Raw genomic sequence first — 14,130 nt, forward strand, 5'->3', positions numbered from 1 at the left:
GTACTTCCTCTTATTTCTATCTACCAAACAATGCCCTGTTTTGAACTATTACCTAATTGAAATCCATATCAGTTTATATAACCATATGAGTTCTTTGCTGATCATTCAGCTAAAAGTGATTCCCTCTGTCGTCCTTTAAAATCTCCTTGCATTTCATCATTTTTGTGATTTTTATCCTGTAATATATTGGGATTAGTCAATCTTAAGTTTTATATTTCCATTCAGTAAATATTTAACAGGTGCATATTGTGTGCAATAAGAACTGTGTCTCTCCTTTAATGAATTTTCATTTTATCTCAGGTGAAATTTAGTTTCTGAAAGAAATATTATATTTACACACCTCTGAAATTGTATAAATTTTAGGGAAAAAAGTTTCCTGAATTTAAAAGCTGCTGAATAAAAATTGGTGAATGTATTTAGCCATTGATATATATAGTAATTCTGAATTTATAAAATGTTACATTGAAAGGTACCATGTAGTTTATGTTTTAAAGCAACTATATTAAAACAATTGAAGAATTTACCCTCTGAAATTTATGCTGAATTAATCTGCACACATCATGAGGAGAATTGTAAGAATAAGTATGAGAATAAATGAAATACATTTAAATATATGTATTTTAGGGGAGACATTAGTTAGTACTAGTATTACTGTAAATTTATTTTGCCTTGCTTTTATTTATATTTTATATAAATAAAAAAGGAAAAATGAGGGTAGAGCATCAATATCTCAACAACTCTGTTCTTCACCTCATAGTGTTGTCTATGTGGAGGCTCATTTTTTTCTTCCATCAATGCTGATTCCCATGAATGCCCAACAGAAAGTAGAAAGAACAGAAAGGAGAAGTAGATACATCAAATTTTGCTTAGGTCTGCTGGTAGATTTCCATGATGTCAGCCCAATTTTCTTTTTCTTTTTCTTTTTTTTTTTTCTAAAGCAGGAGGTACTTGGCTTATTTCTATGTTTCTTCAAACTACTTATCAGTCACAATTCTGAGGGTCCTTCAAATAGATACAGTATCAAATTACCTGATTCCAGTTGTAAAGTAAAATTTTGAAGATAGGGTTTTATGTCTTTGTTTTTCTTTATAGTTGATAGGTGGCTCTGAGTTGCATTCTGACTGAACTCCTGAAAACAGTACTGAGAAGCTGTCTATAAATAAACAGTTTTGTTTACAGGAACTTACTGAGGAACTGGACTTGTACCACCTGTCATTTGTCCAAGTTTGAGGCATGAGAGGAAGGGGTTTCACTCCTCTAAGATAATTCAAATCACCTATTCTACTTCTACTTAGGAAAACTTCTCTTCCTTTTTTGGTTTAAACTAGACATAGCTACCTTTCTCTCATTTGTACACCTTATAGCTCTTCAATCATCCTGTTTTGCTTTTTCCATTATACCTGGCTGTCTCTTCTTATAAGCTTTCTAAGAAAGTATTTCCTTTGCCTAATGTGTCAACCTATAGATAATTGGGCAGCACAAAAAGACATTTATGAAAATAAACTGCTTAGGATTATGAAAATAAATATCTGCAAAGTTTTATACTTACCCAAAATTCTTAATTTAAGCCAGCTAAGAAACTTCAATTCTGTGGGCTAGTGGCAAACTGGAGTCCATATGGAGTTTCTCAATTGGTCCTCTGAGTAGGTGGGATATAAATATCATGACAGTGTTTCTTCAGTGTCCCTTCCATGGTCCGAGATGCAGTCTTTTCAGTCTGGTTGGCCTATGAATGGGGTGTCATGACAGAAATCCTTGGTGAATTTTGTTTAATGAGGTGATCACTCAGCCAATAAATAGAAAGGCCAGATATTTATTTCCTAAGTTGTGTTATGTATACCTAAAGTGTTATTAGAAAGGGGAGGCAATTCTATTACTAATTTAAGGCCTGCTGAAGGCTTGCTATTAAAGCAACTAAGAAATGAGTAGGCAGAGTTTTCTATACATTCTGTAAAACATGAAGTAATGTGAAGTAACAGTCCAGAAGACAGTCTGGGGGAAAAAAATCCTATCATCCTCTCCTAATTTTTATCCATTTAGCTCACACTTACCAGTGTCATAGCCCACGCTGACTCTGATGGCTGGGAACATCTGTAAGATGAAGAACTAGTACTGTATTCTGAGTCACATTTTCTATTTTTATTTTAAAGTCCTATTTAGAGCTTGGTGACTATCAGGCTTGTCCTGATTTTCCTTAGTTACTGTGATTTAGCCAGTTCATTATTTGCAGAATGCACGTTAATGGTTGAAATTGTTTTAAATGGATGCTTGAGGTAAGAGAAATAAAGACATTGACAGCTTACAGAACAGAAATTTAAACAGCCTTTAAAAATTAGTACATGTATCTAATGAGAAAATGACAGAATTTTATATTTTCTTTTTCAAGTTGAAGGGAATTATTTAGAAACTTTCAGAAGAAGCCACCTATCAGTGAAAACAACAGAAGAACTGAAATGGAGACCTACCCACTGCTATGCTCAGGGCCCTGTTTCATTAGCCATTATAAGGAAGTAGATCCGGAAATAGACATGCATGACTGCAAGACATCAGTACAGTAACCGGTACTTTCAGACATCACCACAAAAACACTCAGGATTTCACAATCCTCTGACACTGGCAATCTCAAAAGGATGCCTTGGGCAAGGTTCTCATCATCTTTTTGGGTAGAGCATGGTTTCTCAGCTATCCCTTCCCAAGCCATCCCCTATAAATCACTTTTCTTGAAGGGCAAACTAAAGTTTCTTGGTTTCAAAATCATACTTGTCATGGTGAGGTAAATCCTACTCATGCCATTAGAAAGTTTAATGTGTTCGGTTATCTGGAGACAGTGATCAGGTCCTATTCATGGGCAAAGTCCTGGTTCAAACATGGAAAATCTGAAAAGCATAGCCTCAAATGCTTTACTAATAACAAAATCTACATCACTCCTGTGTATTTGCAAAAGTGTTTATTCCTCTGGTTCTTTAAAAAATTTTCTTGGCATCTTAAGCTTTGATGTTTTCACTATAGTCATCAAAGGTAAATTCAATCACCTACAAGATCTCACTTTGCCAATATATTCTTTCTGGCCCCATAAAAACCCTCTTGGGATTCTCTTCTCTCCTCTAGTTTAGCAAAAGCTAAGTGAAATGGAGAATTCATACATTTAGCAATTTAATTGAGGTTAAAAAAAGAATGAGGCTGGGGATGTGGATCAAGTGGTAGCAGTGCTCGCCTGGCATGTGTGCGGCCCAGGTTCGATCCTCAGCACCACATACAAACAAAGACGTTATGTCCGCCGAAAACTAAAAAAAATAAATATTAAAAACAAATTCTCTCTCTCTCTCTTTAAAAAAATGAATCAAAAATACACTTAATACTTTCACCTTGACTATTCAATGGGTTTTGTTTTATACTTGAATTAAATAGGTAATAGCTTGAATGCAACCTCAATGAAGAGAAAGACAAAAAAAAAAAAAAAACACAATGGGGTCACTTAAAAAAATTCTGGATGCTAGTATAGTTTCAAGGAAATTAGCAGTAGTCAAGATGTTTATGAGATTAAAGATAATGTAATTTGCATAAGTGGCTAGTACCTGGGATCCTCTTCTGCAACTTTTTGAGGTCGTGAGTGTTGGGAAGTCATTGTGGGATGAGGAGAGGAATCTCTTGCTTTCCATCTTCATTTAAGGCAGGGGGCCTGAGCAGTGATTTGAGTCATTCAATGCCAAAGGATCACCCTGGTAGTAATATGACTTTTGGGGAGCAAATTCATCAACTCATGAGGAGAAAAGAAGTATAGAAAGAGCAGAAGACTTTAACCTTTAATATTCATAAAAAGGCAGCTACATGTTTCCTCTAGAGAAATGAACACATGTTTATTTTCCCCCATCCCATCTCCATGTTGGAGATAATAAAATAATGAATTTATTTAAAAATGTAAAATATTATAGCACAAACATTACATATGTAACATTAGAGATATATTTTCAAAGAATTCCATTTAAAAGAACTATAATTTTCATAATGCATTAAAAAATTAAGAACAGCTTACAAAAATATCACACACTGAAGGATTAAAAATTTATACCTGGGTGTAGTGGCATACCCCTGTAATCCGAGTAATTCAGGAGACTGAAGCAAGAGGATCACAAGTTCAAGTCTAGCCTGAGCAATATAGCAGGTCTTAAAAAACTAAAAATAAATACATAAATAAATAAAAGGATGGAGGATTAGCTCTGATGCAGCATACTTTGGAGATTAATCCTCAGTACAAAAAAAAATTCATCCTTATCATGATTTTCTTTTTGTCTTGCTTCATTCCATCCCTCAAGAAAAGCAGCATCACTTAGTTTTATTATGTTTTAAAAGCAAATGGATAATTAATTTCCTGATAGAAGCAAGAGCTAAGTTTAAGTCTAAAATTAATTTCCAGAAAGAGTTATGGATATTCCAAATTTTGGATTTTTAATGAAATTATTGCTGATATATGTGTACAGGCATGATACATTGGGCAGAAGATTGGAAAACACAGATAATTATAGTTAGGGATAGGTTCCTTCTTGTTGAAAGGGACTCATTCTCATTAGGATAGAGTATAAATTAAGTGTTTTCTTTGGGCTGGCACCTTTTGCAAGAATGTTATTAGTCTTTGGTGAGAAGGTGAATATGATTGCCACATAAAGTCACAAACCTCAGAGGAAGCTGAGAGCTGGATGAAATATGTATGTAAATCCTGAGCACAGTGGAAAGCATGGTAACAAATAAATATACTTGGCAGGAGATGATAAGGTTCTTCCCTGCCTACTTTACCACTGTAAACTCAAGTTTGCCATGGGGATTTGATTAGGGGAAGATAACATTTCTTCATTCATTAATTAATTTGCCCATTTACTTAATTAACAAATATTTAATGAGCACCATTATATGTCATAAGCATTATAAAACTAGAAATAGAGGAGTGAGCTATGTTGAGAGCATTTTGATAGAATTATTTGTATTGTGTTACAAAACTTCAAAAATTAATGTCTAATTTACTGAGTGGATTCTCAACAAATTTTTTGGAGAAAATATTTGGCATTGGATGAAGTTCAGATGATCCTCTCATCATAATTATCACAGTGATAGAACAGTCTGGAACATTTGGGGTTCATTATGCTGTCCAAATTTCCTAATGCTATACTCACAAAACAGTGTGAGTAGGTAGGTACTTGTCCAGTTCTGCTCTTTGCACCTATGATTGATACTTGAAGTGTATTGTTTGGTGTTTGTTTAAAGAAACTGTGTGTGTGTGTGTGTGTGTGTGTGTGTGTGTGTGTGTGTGTGTCTGTGCACGCTTTAATCACAAATATTTTAAATCACTATTAAGAAATAATATAAAAGCACTACCTAGCACAGAACCTGGTGCAGAGAAAATTTTTAATAAAGCATCTTTTCAATAATCAAATGGACTATACTATTTGTGTACTATTCTAAAGGCTGTGGTATAAATTTTAGGGGCCAGAGAACAGGGCAGGGACTATTTGTAAGTGGCCATCTGAGGTCCTCTAGATAGGGCATTACTAATGTCATGGGAAACTACCTGAGTGAGCCAGCACTTAGGTGTTTGTCTCAGAAGGGCTATCTATAGTCAAGAAGTATTCATGAGCAGTTGTTGTTAAGGAAAGAAACAAGTCTCCTTCTTCTGCTCCAGCTCAGGAGTGGAAGGTAGAAATGAAAGAGAGGGAAGAAGAATCAAAGAGAAGATCAGCATCCCTGTTCTTTCACATATGTCCTTCTAGTCACTCATCAGTCTCAGTTTGCTGGGATAGAATCTGACTTTAAATTTTGTGAGTCCTTATGCAATTTGGAGAATGCTCTTCAAAAAGTAGAATACAAGCTAAGAGGAGTGGTGCGTTCCTGTAGTCCCAGCTACTTCAGAGCCTGAGGCAAGTATCTCAAATTTGAGGCCAAAGTGGGCTACTAAGCAGATGCCCTGTTTCAAAATGAAAAACAAGGGCTGGGATTGTAGCTCAGTGGTAAAGTGTTTGCCTATCATGTGTGAGGCACTGGGTTCGATTCTCAGCACCACATATAAATAGATAAAGGCTCATGGACAACTAGAAAAATGTATTTTAAAACAATAGAGGTTTTTTTTTGAAAAATAAAAAAGGCTGGAACTATAGGTCGGTGATACCCCTGAATACAAAACTACATACTCAATATTAGGTATAAGGTTTAGAAGGGGCCCTTGATGGTTCAGGACTCAGAAGTGTACAGTTTATTATCTACCAAAAAAAAAATGTTCTTGTGGGAGTGAGGAAAAGATCCCTGAATTGGATTTAAGCTTGACAATTTTATTCAATAATGAATAGATTTTTAAAAATCCAGTATGTGTGTATACATTTTTCTGTCATCACCATCACCATCATCATTACCATCACCATCATCTCATGTGAATGTTACGACTGAAAGTGGTTGGAATCTAAGTTTGTTACCAAGGAGTAGACAAAGTGGATCTATCATAGTATATGAAAAGGCAATGACAGGAGAAGCATATAGTCTTGTCCTGATTGTACCTCAGAACCATTTAATAATCTCAGCTCTAATTCTTGGTAAAACAGGGAAGAAAAAGAGTATTTTATAGTTACTTTAAATTAAATCCACTGACTAGAAGACAATCAATTACAGATAAAAAATTAAAGATAAAAATACAATCTTTTAGTGTAACAACTTCAGGGTCTTTAAATGTAGACAGAAATGCTAGAGAACAAGCTTCAGAAGGCAGACTGTCTCAGGGCAGAGGTCCAATTCCTTTCACTTTTGGTCTCAGAGAGAGAATAATTTCCATCCTTTAAAACTGAGCTGGTGGATTACCATAACTATTTCAGTTCTGAAAAGAAATTTTTACTCCTGAAGAAGAAGCCTAGTGTTTGTAATCTAATAAACTAACAAGAGATTGAGATCGTACTATTAATTCATTGCATATTCCAAGTACAGTGTCTGCCTCAGACACCTGACATCTGGTCAGCTTTGACCATCCTTGTGTTTACTGTTTTTCTCCTCTGCACTTTCATGGGAACAGAAAAAAAAAAAAAAAAAAAAAAACAGAAACAGCAGTCCAAAAACTGATTGCTTCCATTTTGTGGGGATTTTGAGAGTGAAGAAATTAAAGCTTTATAAGTTTGGCTAAAGGCTATCAAAAAAAAGTTCAGAAAAAAGCAATGTTTAGAAAATTCATGTATGAGTTTATGCTATCAGCTACATTGTCTTCAGACTTCATTGGAAACCTAGTGCAATATCTTCTCGAATCTGGAGACAAAAACATATTCTCCGAAAAGATATACATTTGCATTCTATATTTTTCATTTTTATGTTTTTGGTACTGGAGTTTGAGCCCAGGTAGGCTTTGCCACTAAGCACATCCCCAGTCTTTCTTTCTTTATTTATTTTTTTATTTTAAGATAGGGTCTCACTAAGTTGCTGAAGCTAGGATCAAACTTGAGATCTTCCTGCATCAGACTCCTAAATTGCTGGGATTGCAGGTGAGGGCTGCCATGCCCAGTCTATTCTTACTGTAGACAACAAATCAGTTGAGAATAAATCTATCTCTTTATTGATTATGAGTCCTTGAAGCCTACCACATTGCTTCTCATGTGAAAGGTACCCAATTACATTTTTAAATAATCAATGGAATCCTCAAATCTATTAGCAAAATTATATGTTGTGAGAAATTAATTACTATTATTTATTAAGAGAGAAGAGAAATAATGATGTATATCTACTTCTGAATTAAAATGACCGCTTGAATGTCATTTTTGCAGTTGTGAAAAATTCAGTTAAACTTTTGTATTATACCTATAAGTGGGATCATACAAAATTTGTGTTTCTTGCTGTGTGTCTTATTTCATTTAACATAACTTCCTTTAGGTTCATCCATGTTGATACTAAGGACTGTATTCACAGAAACAGAAAAATAGTGGTTACCAGAGGCTGGGAAGGTGGAAGACTAGGGAGATGTTGGTCAGAGGACACAAAATTTCAGATAGACTGGAAGAATAGGTTAAAGAGGTTTATTATACATAATGGTGACTATAAGTTTGGCTAAAGGCTATCAAAATACACAACAGCATATTTTATATTTTAGAAGAATTAAAAGTATATTTCAAATGTTCTTACTACACAAAAATAAGTATGTGAGGTAAACGTATATGTTAAATAGTTTGATTTAGCTGTCCCTCCATGTTTAAATATATTAACATTTACTGCTATTTACCATAAATATGCATGATTTTTATTTATCAACTAAAAATTGAGACAAACAAAATGTCAAATTGTCATTTGTGCAGTTAAACCACTACCTATGATGGAACTGATGAAACTTATATTATTTTGCCTTAGATTAAATGAGTTTGTGATGAACCTGACTTAAATGAAATTAGAGACTATACCTCTAGGATAAAAAAAATTGTCTGCACTTTCCACTACACTGAACTGGATTCAGAGTGTAGAACTGAACAATGTAACTGTCAATTACTGAGAAGTGATGGCAGTAAGTGGCCATCATAGTTAACTGTGTTGAAGCTGTTGGTGAGAGTGGGACCACAAAAGGCTGCACTCTCTCTGACCTTAATTTGAAAGCCAAGAGCCTTGTCAACTTCCACTACAAGACTCTTCCTTCCAATTTGTGGGAGGGACTATCAAAATGTGCTGTTGTTATCAGAGAAACACTCACTCAGAGGAAGTATCACTCTCAAATAAGAAGAACATGTCTAAGTAAGAATAGCGGCACCTTCAACTTGAAAGCTCATATTTACCCAAGTAGTGCTTTCAACTGGGACAAAAACCTAAAGAATATTTTTAGTAATAGTCCTGGTCATAGGGAATGCATTTGCTCTCCTTAGTTCAAGATGTTTATCTACTTTTGTGAGGATGCTGGGGATGGGGGTGGAACCCTCAACAGCAAAATTCTTCTCTTTGGGATATTCTCCTACTATCAAGTCATGAAAATTTGCCCAGTTTTAAAGTCTAATTAGATGACAGATTATATAAATTTATCATCAACAGTGAATCTCAAATCCTCTCTCCTATTCCATTTCTTTGTTGTCTTTCTAGTACCTGGGGGTTATTCCCCTAACTTGGTTGACCCCAAACATGAAATAATCCCAGCTGGGCTTTGGTATCTCTAGTATTTCCTTAGGCTTGCTTATCCATTAACTGGCATATTTGCATAAATGGCAACTCTGTTTACACAATTACTCTCTTCTCAAGGTCTTATTTTATGAGATGAAATTCAAGTTAGCTCTTTATTTTTGTGCACCTTAATCTTCTAAGGCACTCCATACTCCTCTTCAGTCGGTCTCTTGAGTGCTTTTCCTACTAATGCCATACATCATTGTTGCCCTTGGGTTGCTTCTCATACACATTCTCCTTCTCCCTGGGACCTCCTTCCAGGTCTGTTCCTGTTTATAAGCCAGAGACCCAGATTCTTTCTCAGATATATATCCTCCATAAAGAATTTTAGTGTCAAAAAAGTTGTGATGATTCTTTCTTTTTAAATCTTCAAATACGTAGTTGACATTATTGACTGCTAATTGTCACATATGTGTTTTATAAGAGGTATTCTTACAGAAATCATATTTTTCAACTAAGCTATACATTTCTTAAGGTATGGTACTATGGCATATTCACTTTGTAGTGCTTGAAATACTACTCTGGATATAGTAGTTGATCTGTACAGTTACAAATTACATAACGGTCTATCTAAATAAATAACTACATATGGATTCATAAATATTGAACTAAATAAATGAAAGAATTAGAGTCACATCAAAAAGAAATTGGATCATGTTTTCGTTTATGATAGAGGTAGTGACTTAATTCTTCATATGGACTTTCTTAAAATTTTTATTGAGAATAGTCCCAACCTATAATGTAAATGGCAGTTCTTTTTTAACCAAAAGGTTATAAAATTGAACACAATTCAAAAGCCAAAATGAGTAATTAAATCATTCCCACAATGACATGTTTTAAATGGAGTGCTTTTCTATCTGCTGTATCTACCCGAAGAATAATACTAAGACTTCTTCCACCTACGACTTTGTCTTGTAATAAATTGTATTGGAAACTTTTGTATGCTCCTTCTCTAAAATAGCACACCAACTTCAACATTTCCTTAGATGGCATGCTGATTACTTAAGAACATCACTTACAAATTATTTGCCAAGTTATTTTTATAAACTGGATTTTCTGCTGGGGGAAATTACTTTAAATGTTTGGCTGACTTGGGTCTCCAACAAATAGTGCTTGTCAATAAATATTAAACAATCATATGAATATGGAGTTGAAAATCTGAATTATATCTGAGCCATGGGATTTATTATCCTCCTCTCAAGATGCTTGGGATATGGAGGCTAAAAGGTCTTTTACGAATCCTGTATTATTCATTGGAAAACATACACAGAGGATTATGACTTGGAACTTTTGCAACTGTTGAGGACTTTCATGGCAAAGCAGCTTTCTTCAAGTGTACCATCTTATCAAAAAAAAAAAATGCTAAGGAAATGTTGCTGCTGTCTTCAAAGTTATCATTTATTTGGGTGAATTTGGAATGTATAATTTAGGGTTTAAGATTTCAATTTTTGAAAATTTGGAATTTGAAGGTTTGTTTTGTTTCTATTGAAAAGTTCAAGAACAAATGATTAACTACCTTAAAAGAAGTCACATCCAAAGGGAGGGAGTTTATCCAGCATACCGTGTGCTGTACAAGATCAGTGGACCATGGCAGCGATGTTTCAGAGAACTAATCACAAGTGGCCGGGTATTCAAAAGTGGGTGACTTGTCTGCTTGATTTTGTTACTGATGGACTATGATATCAGAAATCATTTAGCTAACAGTGCTTCTGTTTGTGTTTAATGATCATGGAATGTGAGATTGCAATGGCTAAGAGCATGAACTCTGAGCCATGCTGCCTGGTTGGAGTCACTGCTCTGCCATCTAAGAACAAGTTTGGAGCAAGCTATTGAACCTTTCTGAATCAGTTTACTCACCTATAAAACTGGTATAATAGGAACACCTCCCTCTTGAGGTTGTTGTGAGGACTGAATGAGTTAGTATTTTGAAAACAGTTTAGAATACTTCCTGGCACAAATGAAACAGTATCAGATGTGTTTTGTTGTTACTTGAGCTGTAGCTTTAGCACCCAACATGGTGGCTGGCTCCTATTAGGACTCAATAAAAGCTCAATGACTCTCAGTACATTTTGATTCATCTGGGAACTATTAAAAAAATCAATTGTGACTGAGTGTGGTGTTGCATGCCTGTAATCCCAGTGACTCAGAAGACGGAGGCAGAAGGATGGCAAATGTGAGGTCAGTCTGAAAAACTTACAGAGACCCTGCCTCTCAATATAAATAAAAAAGGCTGGGCTAGGGATGTAGCTCAGTAGTAGAGCAGTCCTGAGTTCAATTCACAGTACCAAAAAAAAAAAAAAATCAATTTGGTGTGTCAAATGATTTTCAGTTCACTACACTTCTAAATCTAGATTTTTTTTTTTTTTTTTGTCTCATCCTGTGGTCTGGGTGAACATCAGGGCAGCTTAGAATTGTTCTAACCTGGTCCCTTCCTGTGACTCTTTTCTGATTGTGCTACACCCAAAACTCCAGAACTCAAGAATTCAGTTTGTTACTCTGAGTCTGTGAATGTGATAGACTTCAGAACGTCTGAGAAGCTTAAAACCTACATAGAGACCACCTGGGATCCTGTGATTTTTCTCAAGAAAGGTGGTAGAGGCTGCTTGGCTTCATTCTGAGGCTCTGTGGCTACTTCTAATATGAGTAGAACCCTAGGGGACTTTCAGGTTTGACTCAACCCGCCTCTAACTCACTGGATATGGTCAGAACCCACCAGGCTGAAGAATGAAGCAAGTCACATCCCTGCTTGACTCACTCCTCTCCACTCCTACTAAAAGCAGTGCATTATCTTCTCTGCTTTCTAATCTCGCCAATGGTCTTTTTTCTTTTTTCTTTTTCTTTTTTTTTCCCCACAAAGTGGAACTTGAGCCATATTGCACAGTCTGGCCATCTAGCTACTGTTTTTCTGCAAGGGCCAAAACCTCTTATCTGAGGTTGGTTGTCTAAGTAACTGAGTATGATCTCCTATGCACATTACTGAGTAATAGTTTCTGGGAGACTGTAGAAAATATGCAATATTGGCATAATAGATCAAGACTTTCATCAACATAAAAGGAAAGGAATTACAAGGTACTTGCTGACAGGGAATTGTAGCTTGATAGGGCACTCAGGGGGCAGATCCACTAAAAGCATTTTGGCACAGTGAAGTGTATTTCCTGGACAGATGTGTTCCATTTGTGATAGAAAGGCCTTGCACTTCTCACGAGATTTAACATGCCAACTACAAGTAAGCTGAGGCCATGTTTTGTCAGCTACTGTTATCACAGGAAGCTCACCCTTGTCACCCTCTTAAGGTGACATTACTTCAAGAAAACCAGACCAGAGTTGTCTTGTGAGAAAAAGGCAGTGATTCCATTTTTGTTTAGTGTTTTTCCCTCTCAACTTGGCGGTCAGATCAGGCTAAAAGTAGCAGTGTTTGGTTTGGTGTGTATGCTTATAAAATATTGGTTCTTTTAGCACATAGCTTCCTTTTACTTTTTACAATTTCTCCTTATAAATTCCAAGTAATAGTATTATTGACATTCAGAAATGTTAGCTTATAAATGTGTTGCTCAGAAAGAATGAAACTTTAAAAACTTACTTCAAATCAGAAATGAAACATTGCTCAGTGAAATAACTCTTCTCATTTTAGCAGAATCAGAACATAAAATATTTCTATTGTTTTGTATGAGAAAATCTGGAATGTAGAAACTATTTTCCTTCAATTTGCATCCTACCTATAATCTTTTAGTTCTTCCTGATGTCCATGATTATCTCTAGAACCAAATAAGTGGATTGAGAATTTTCCTTACCCTAGAGAGCTTCTTTTCATCATAAAGTCTAATAAGAAAGCCCCAGACATAACTGCAGTGTCCCAGGCTGCCCTTTTACACAAGAGGAAAGGTAAAATGAGCTGATCAAGTAACAAACTACAAACTGATGCAGGCAGTGAGAACAGAGGACTGGTTTTCTGGCCAGTAATGTCTGCACAAAAGTGGAGAATATGGTTAAAAACATTGGCGGCAGCCAGTTACCGGAATAGCTAGCACTTCCAGGAACAAATGCATTCCTAATGAATTTGTGGACACTGCATTTACCGCAACAACAGCAGGTCTTCTCACACATGCACTCCACAGCACTTGCCTGTGCAGGGCTTATTGACCTGCAAACACTGATGGAAGAGTGGGCTGCCAGGGAGCGAGAGGCAGAGCTGTCCAAAACATCTTGGAAAGGCCTCTAAGAGAATTTTTTAGTGTTTAGAAGACATACTCTTCTTCTTTCTGCCAAAAGTCAGGGTTTTTTTTTTGTTGTTGTTGTTGTTAAAGAATTCAAAGAGTGGAAAAGAAAAAATATATGGGTTTCTAGTGACATAGTCACACAATCCCTTCCAAGACCCACAATACCTGCAGAGATTTTGTTTCATTCCAAGGCAGCCCTGGTTTCTTGATTGTAGTATAAACATACGTTCTGGCTGGCCCAGAAGGCCTTATTTATTTTTTTTTTTCAATGTTCATTTACACCATTTTGCAGTCTGCATGTCTATCAAAGAGTAAGTCTAGCATGAAGAAGTAGCTTTCCAGAGGATACTACCTTACTTAAATACTAATAGTTTGAACCTTGGAACTGCTTAGCCAGACAACAGAGTTTTCTTCACATCTGGATAAAGCCAGGGAAACCAAAATCATCAAATAGTGACATTTTAGTCACTTTGATGTCTCTGGCCAAATCCCATGGGGCCCTAATTGATAAGAAGTTGATATGTCCTAGTAAATATAAAACTACAAGTTTCATTTTGGAAGTTTTTTTTTTTTTTTTTCCCCCTTCTCCTTCCCCTTTGTAGTGCTGGGGATGAACGCAGGGCCTGCTGTATGCAGCCCTCATTTTGGAGGAGTGATTCTTTATGAATTAAAATAAATTTTCTCACTAAGTTTTTTGCATTGTTACACTTGAACAAATTGTCTAAAGTTAAAAATTTCAGACATAACTAATCAAATATTACCT

The 14,130-nt window shown here is 35.6% G+C and overlaps 1 long non-coding RNA gene across 2 annotated transcripts in view; it reads right to left on the reverse strand.

The window, feature by feature from the left end:
* LOC113196724 (uncharacterized) overlaps positions 1 to 2,086 on the reverse strand; it is a 33,245-nt gene extending 31,159 nt beyond the window's left edge. For both annotated transcript variants that reach the window (XR_003302594.1, XR_003302593.2), the window contains exons 1-2: positions 2,052 to 2,086; positions 1,550 to 1,726 (exon numbers count right to left, since the gene is read on the reverse strand). This is a non-coding gene — a long non-coding RNA (uncharacterized LOC113196724). The remainder of the gene's footprint in view (positions 1 to 1,549; positions 1,727 to 2,051) is intronic.
* Between the last annotated feature and the right edge of the window lie 12,044 nt (positions 2,087 to 14,130).

Source organism: Urocitellus parryii, chromosome 1 (genome assembly GCF_045843805.1).
Source record: "Urocitellus parryii isolate mUroPar1 chromosome 1, mUroPar1.hap1, whole genome shotgun sequence".
Classification (NCBI taxonomy): Eukaryota; Metazoa; Chordata; class Mammalia; order Rodentia; family Sciuridae; genus Urocitellus; species Urocitellus parryii.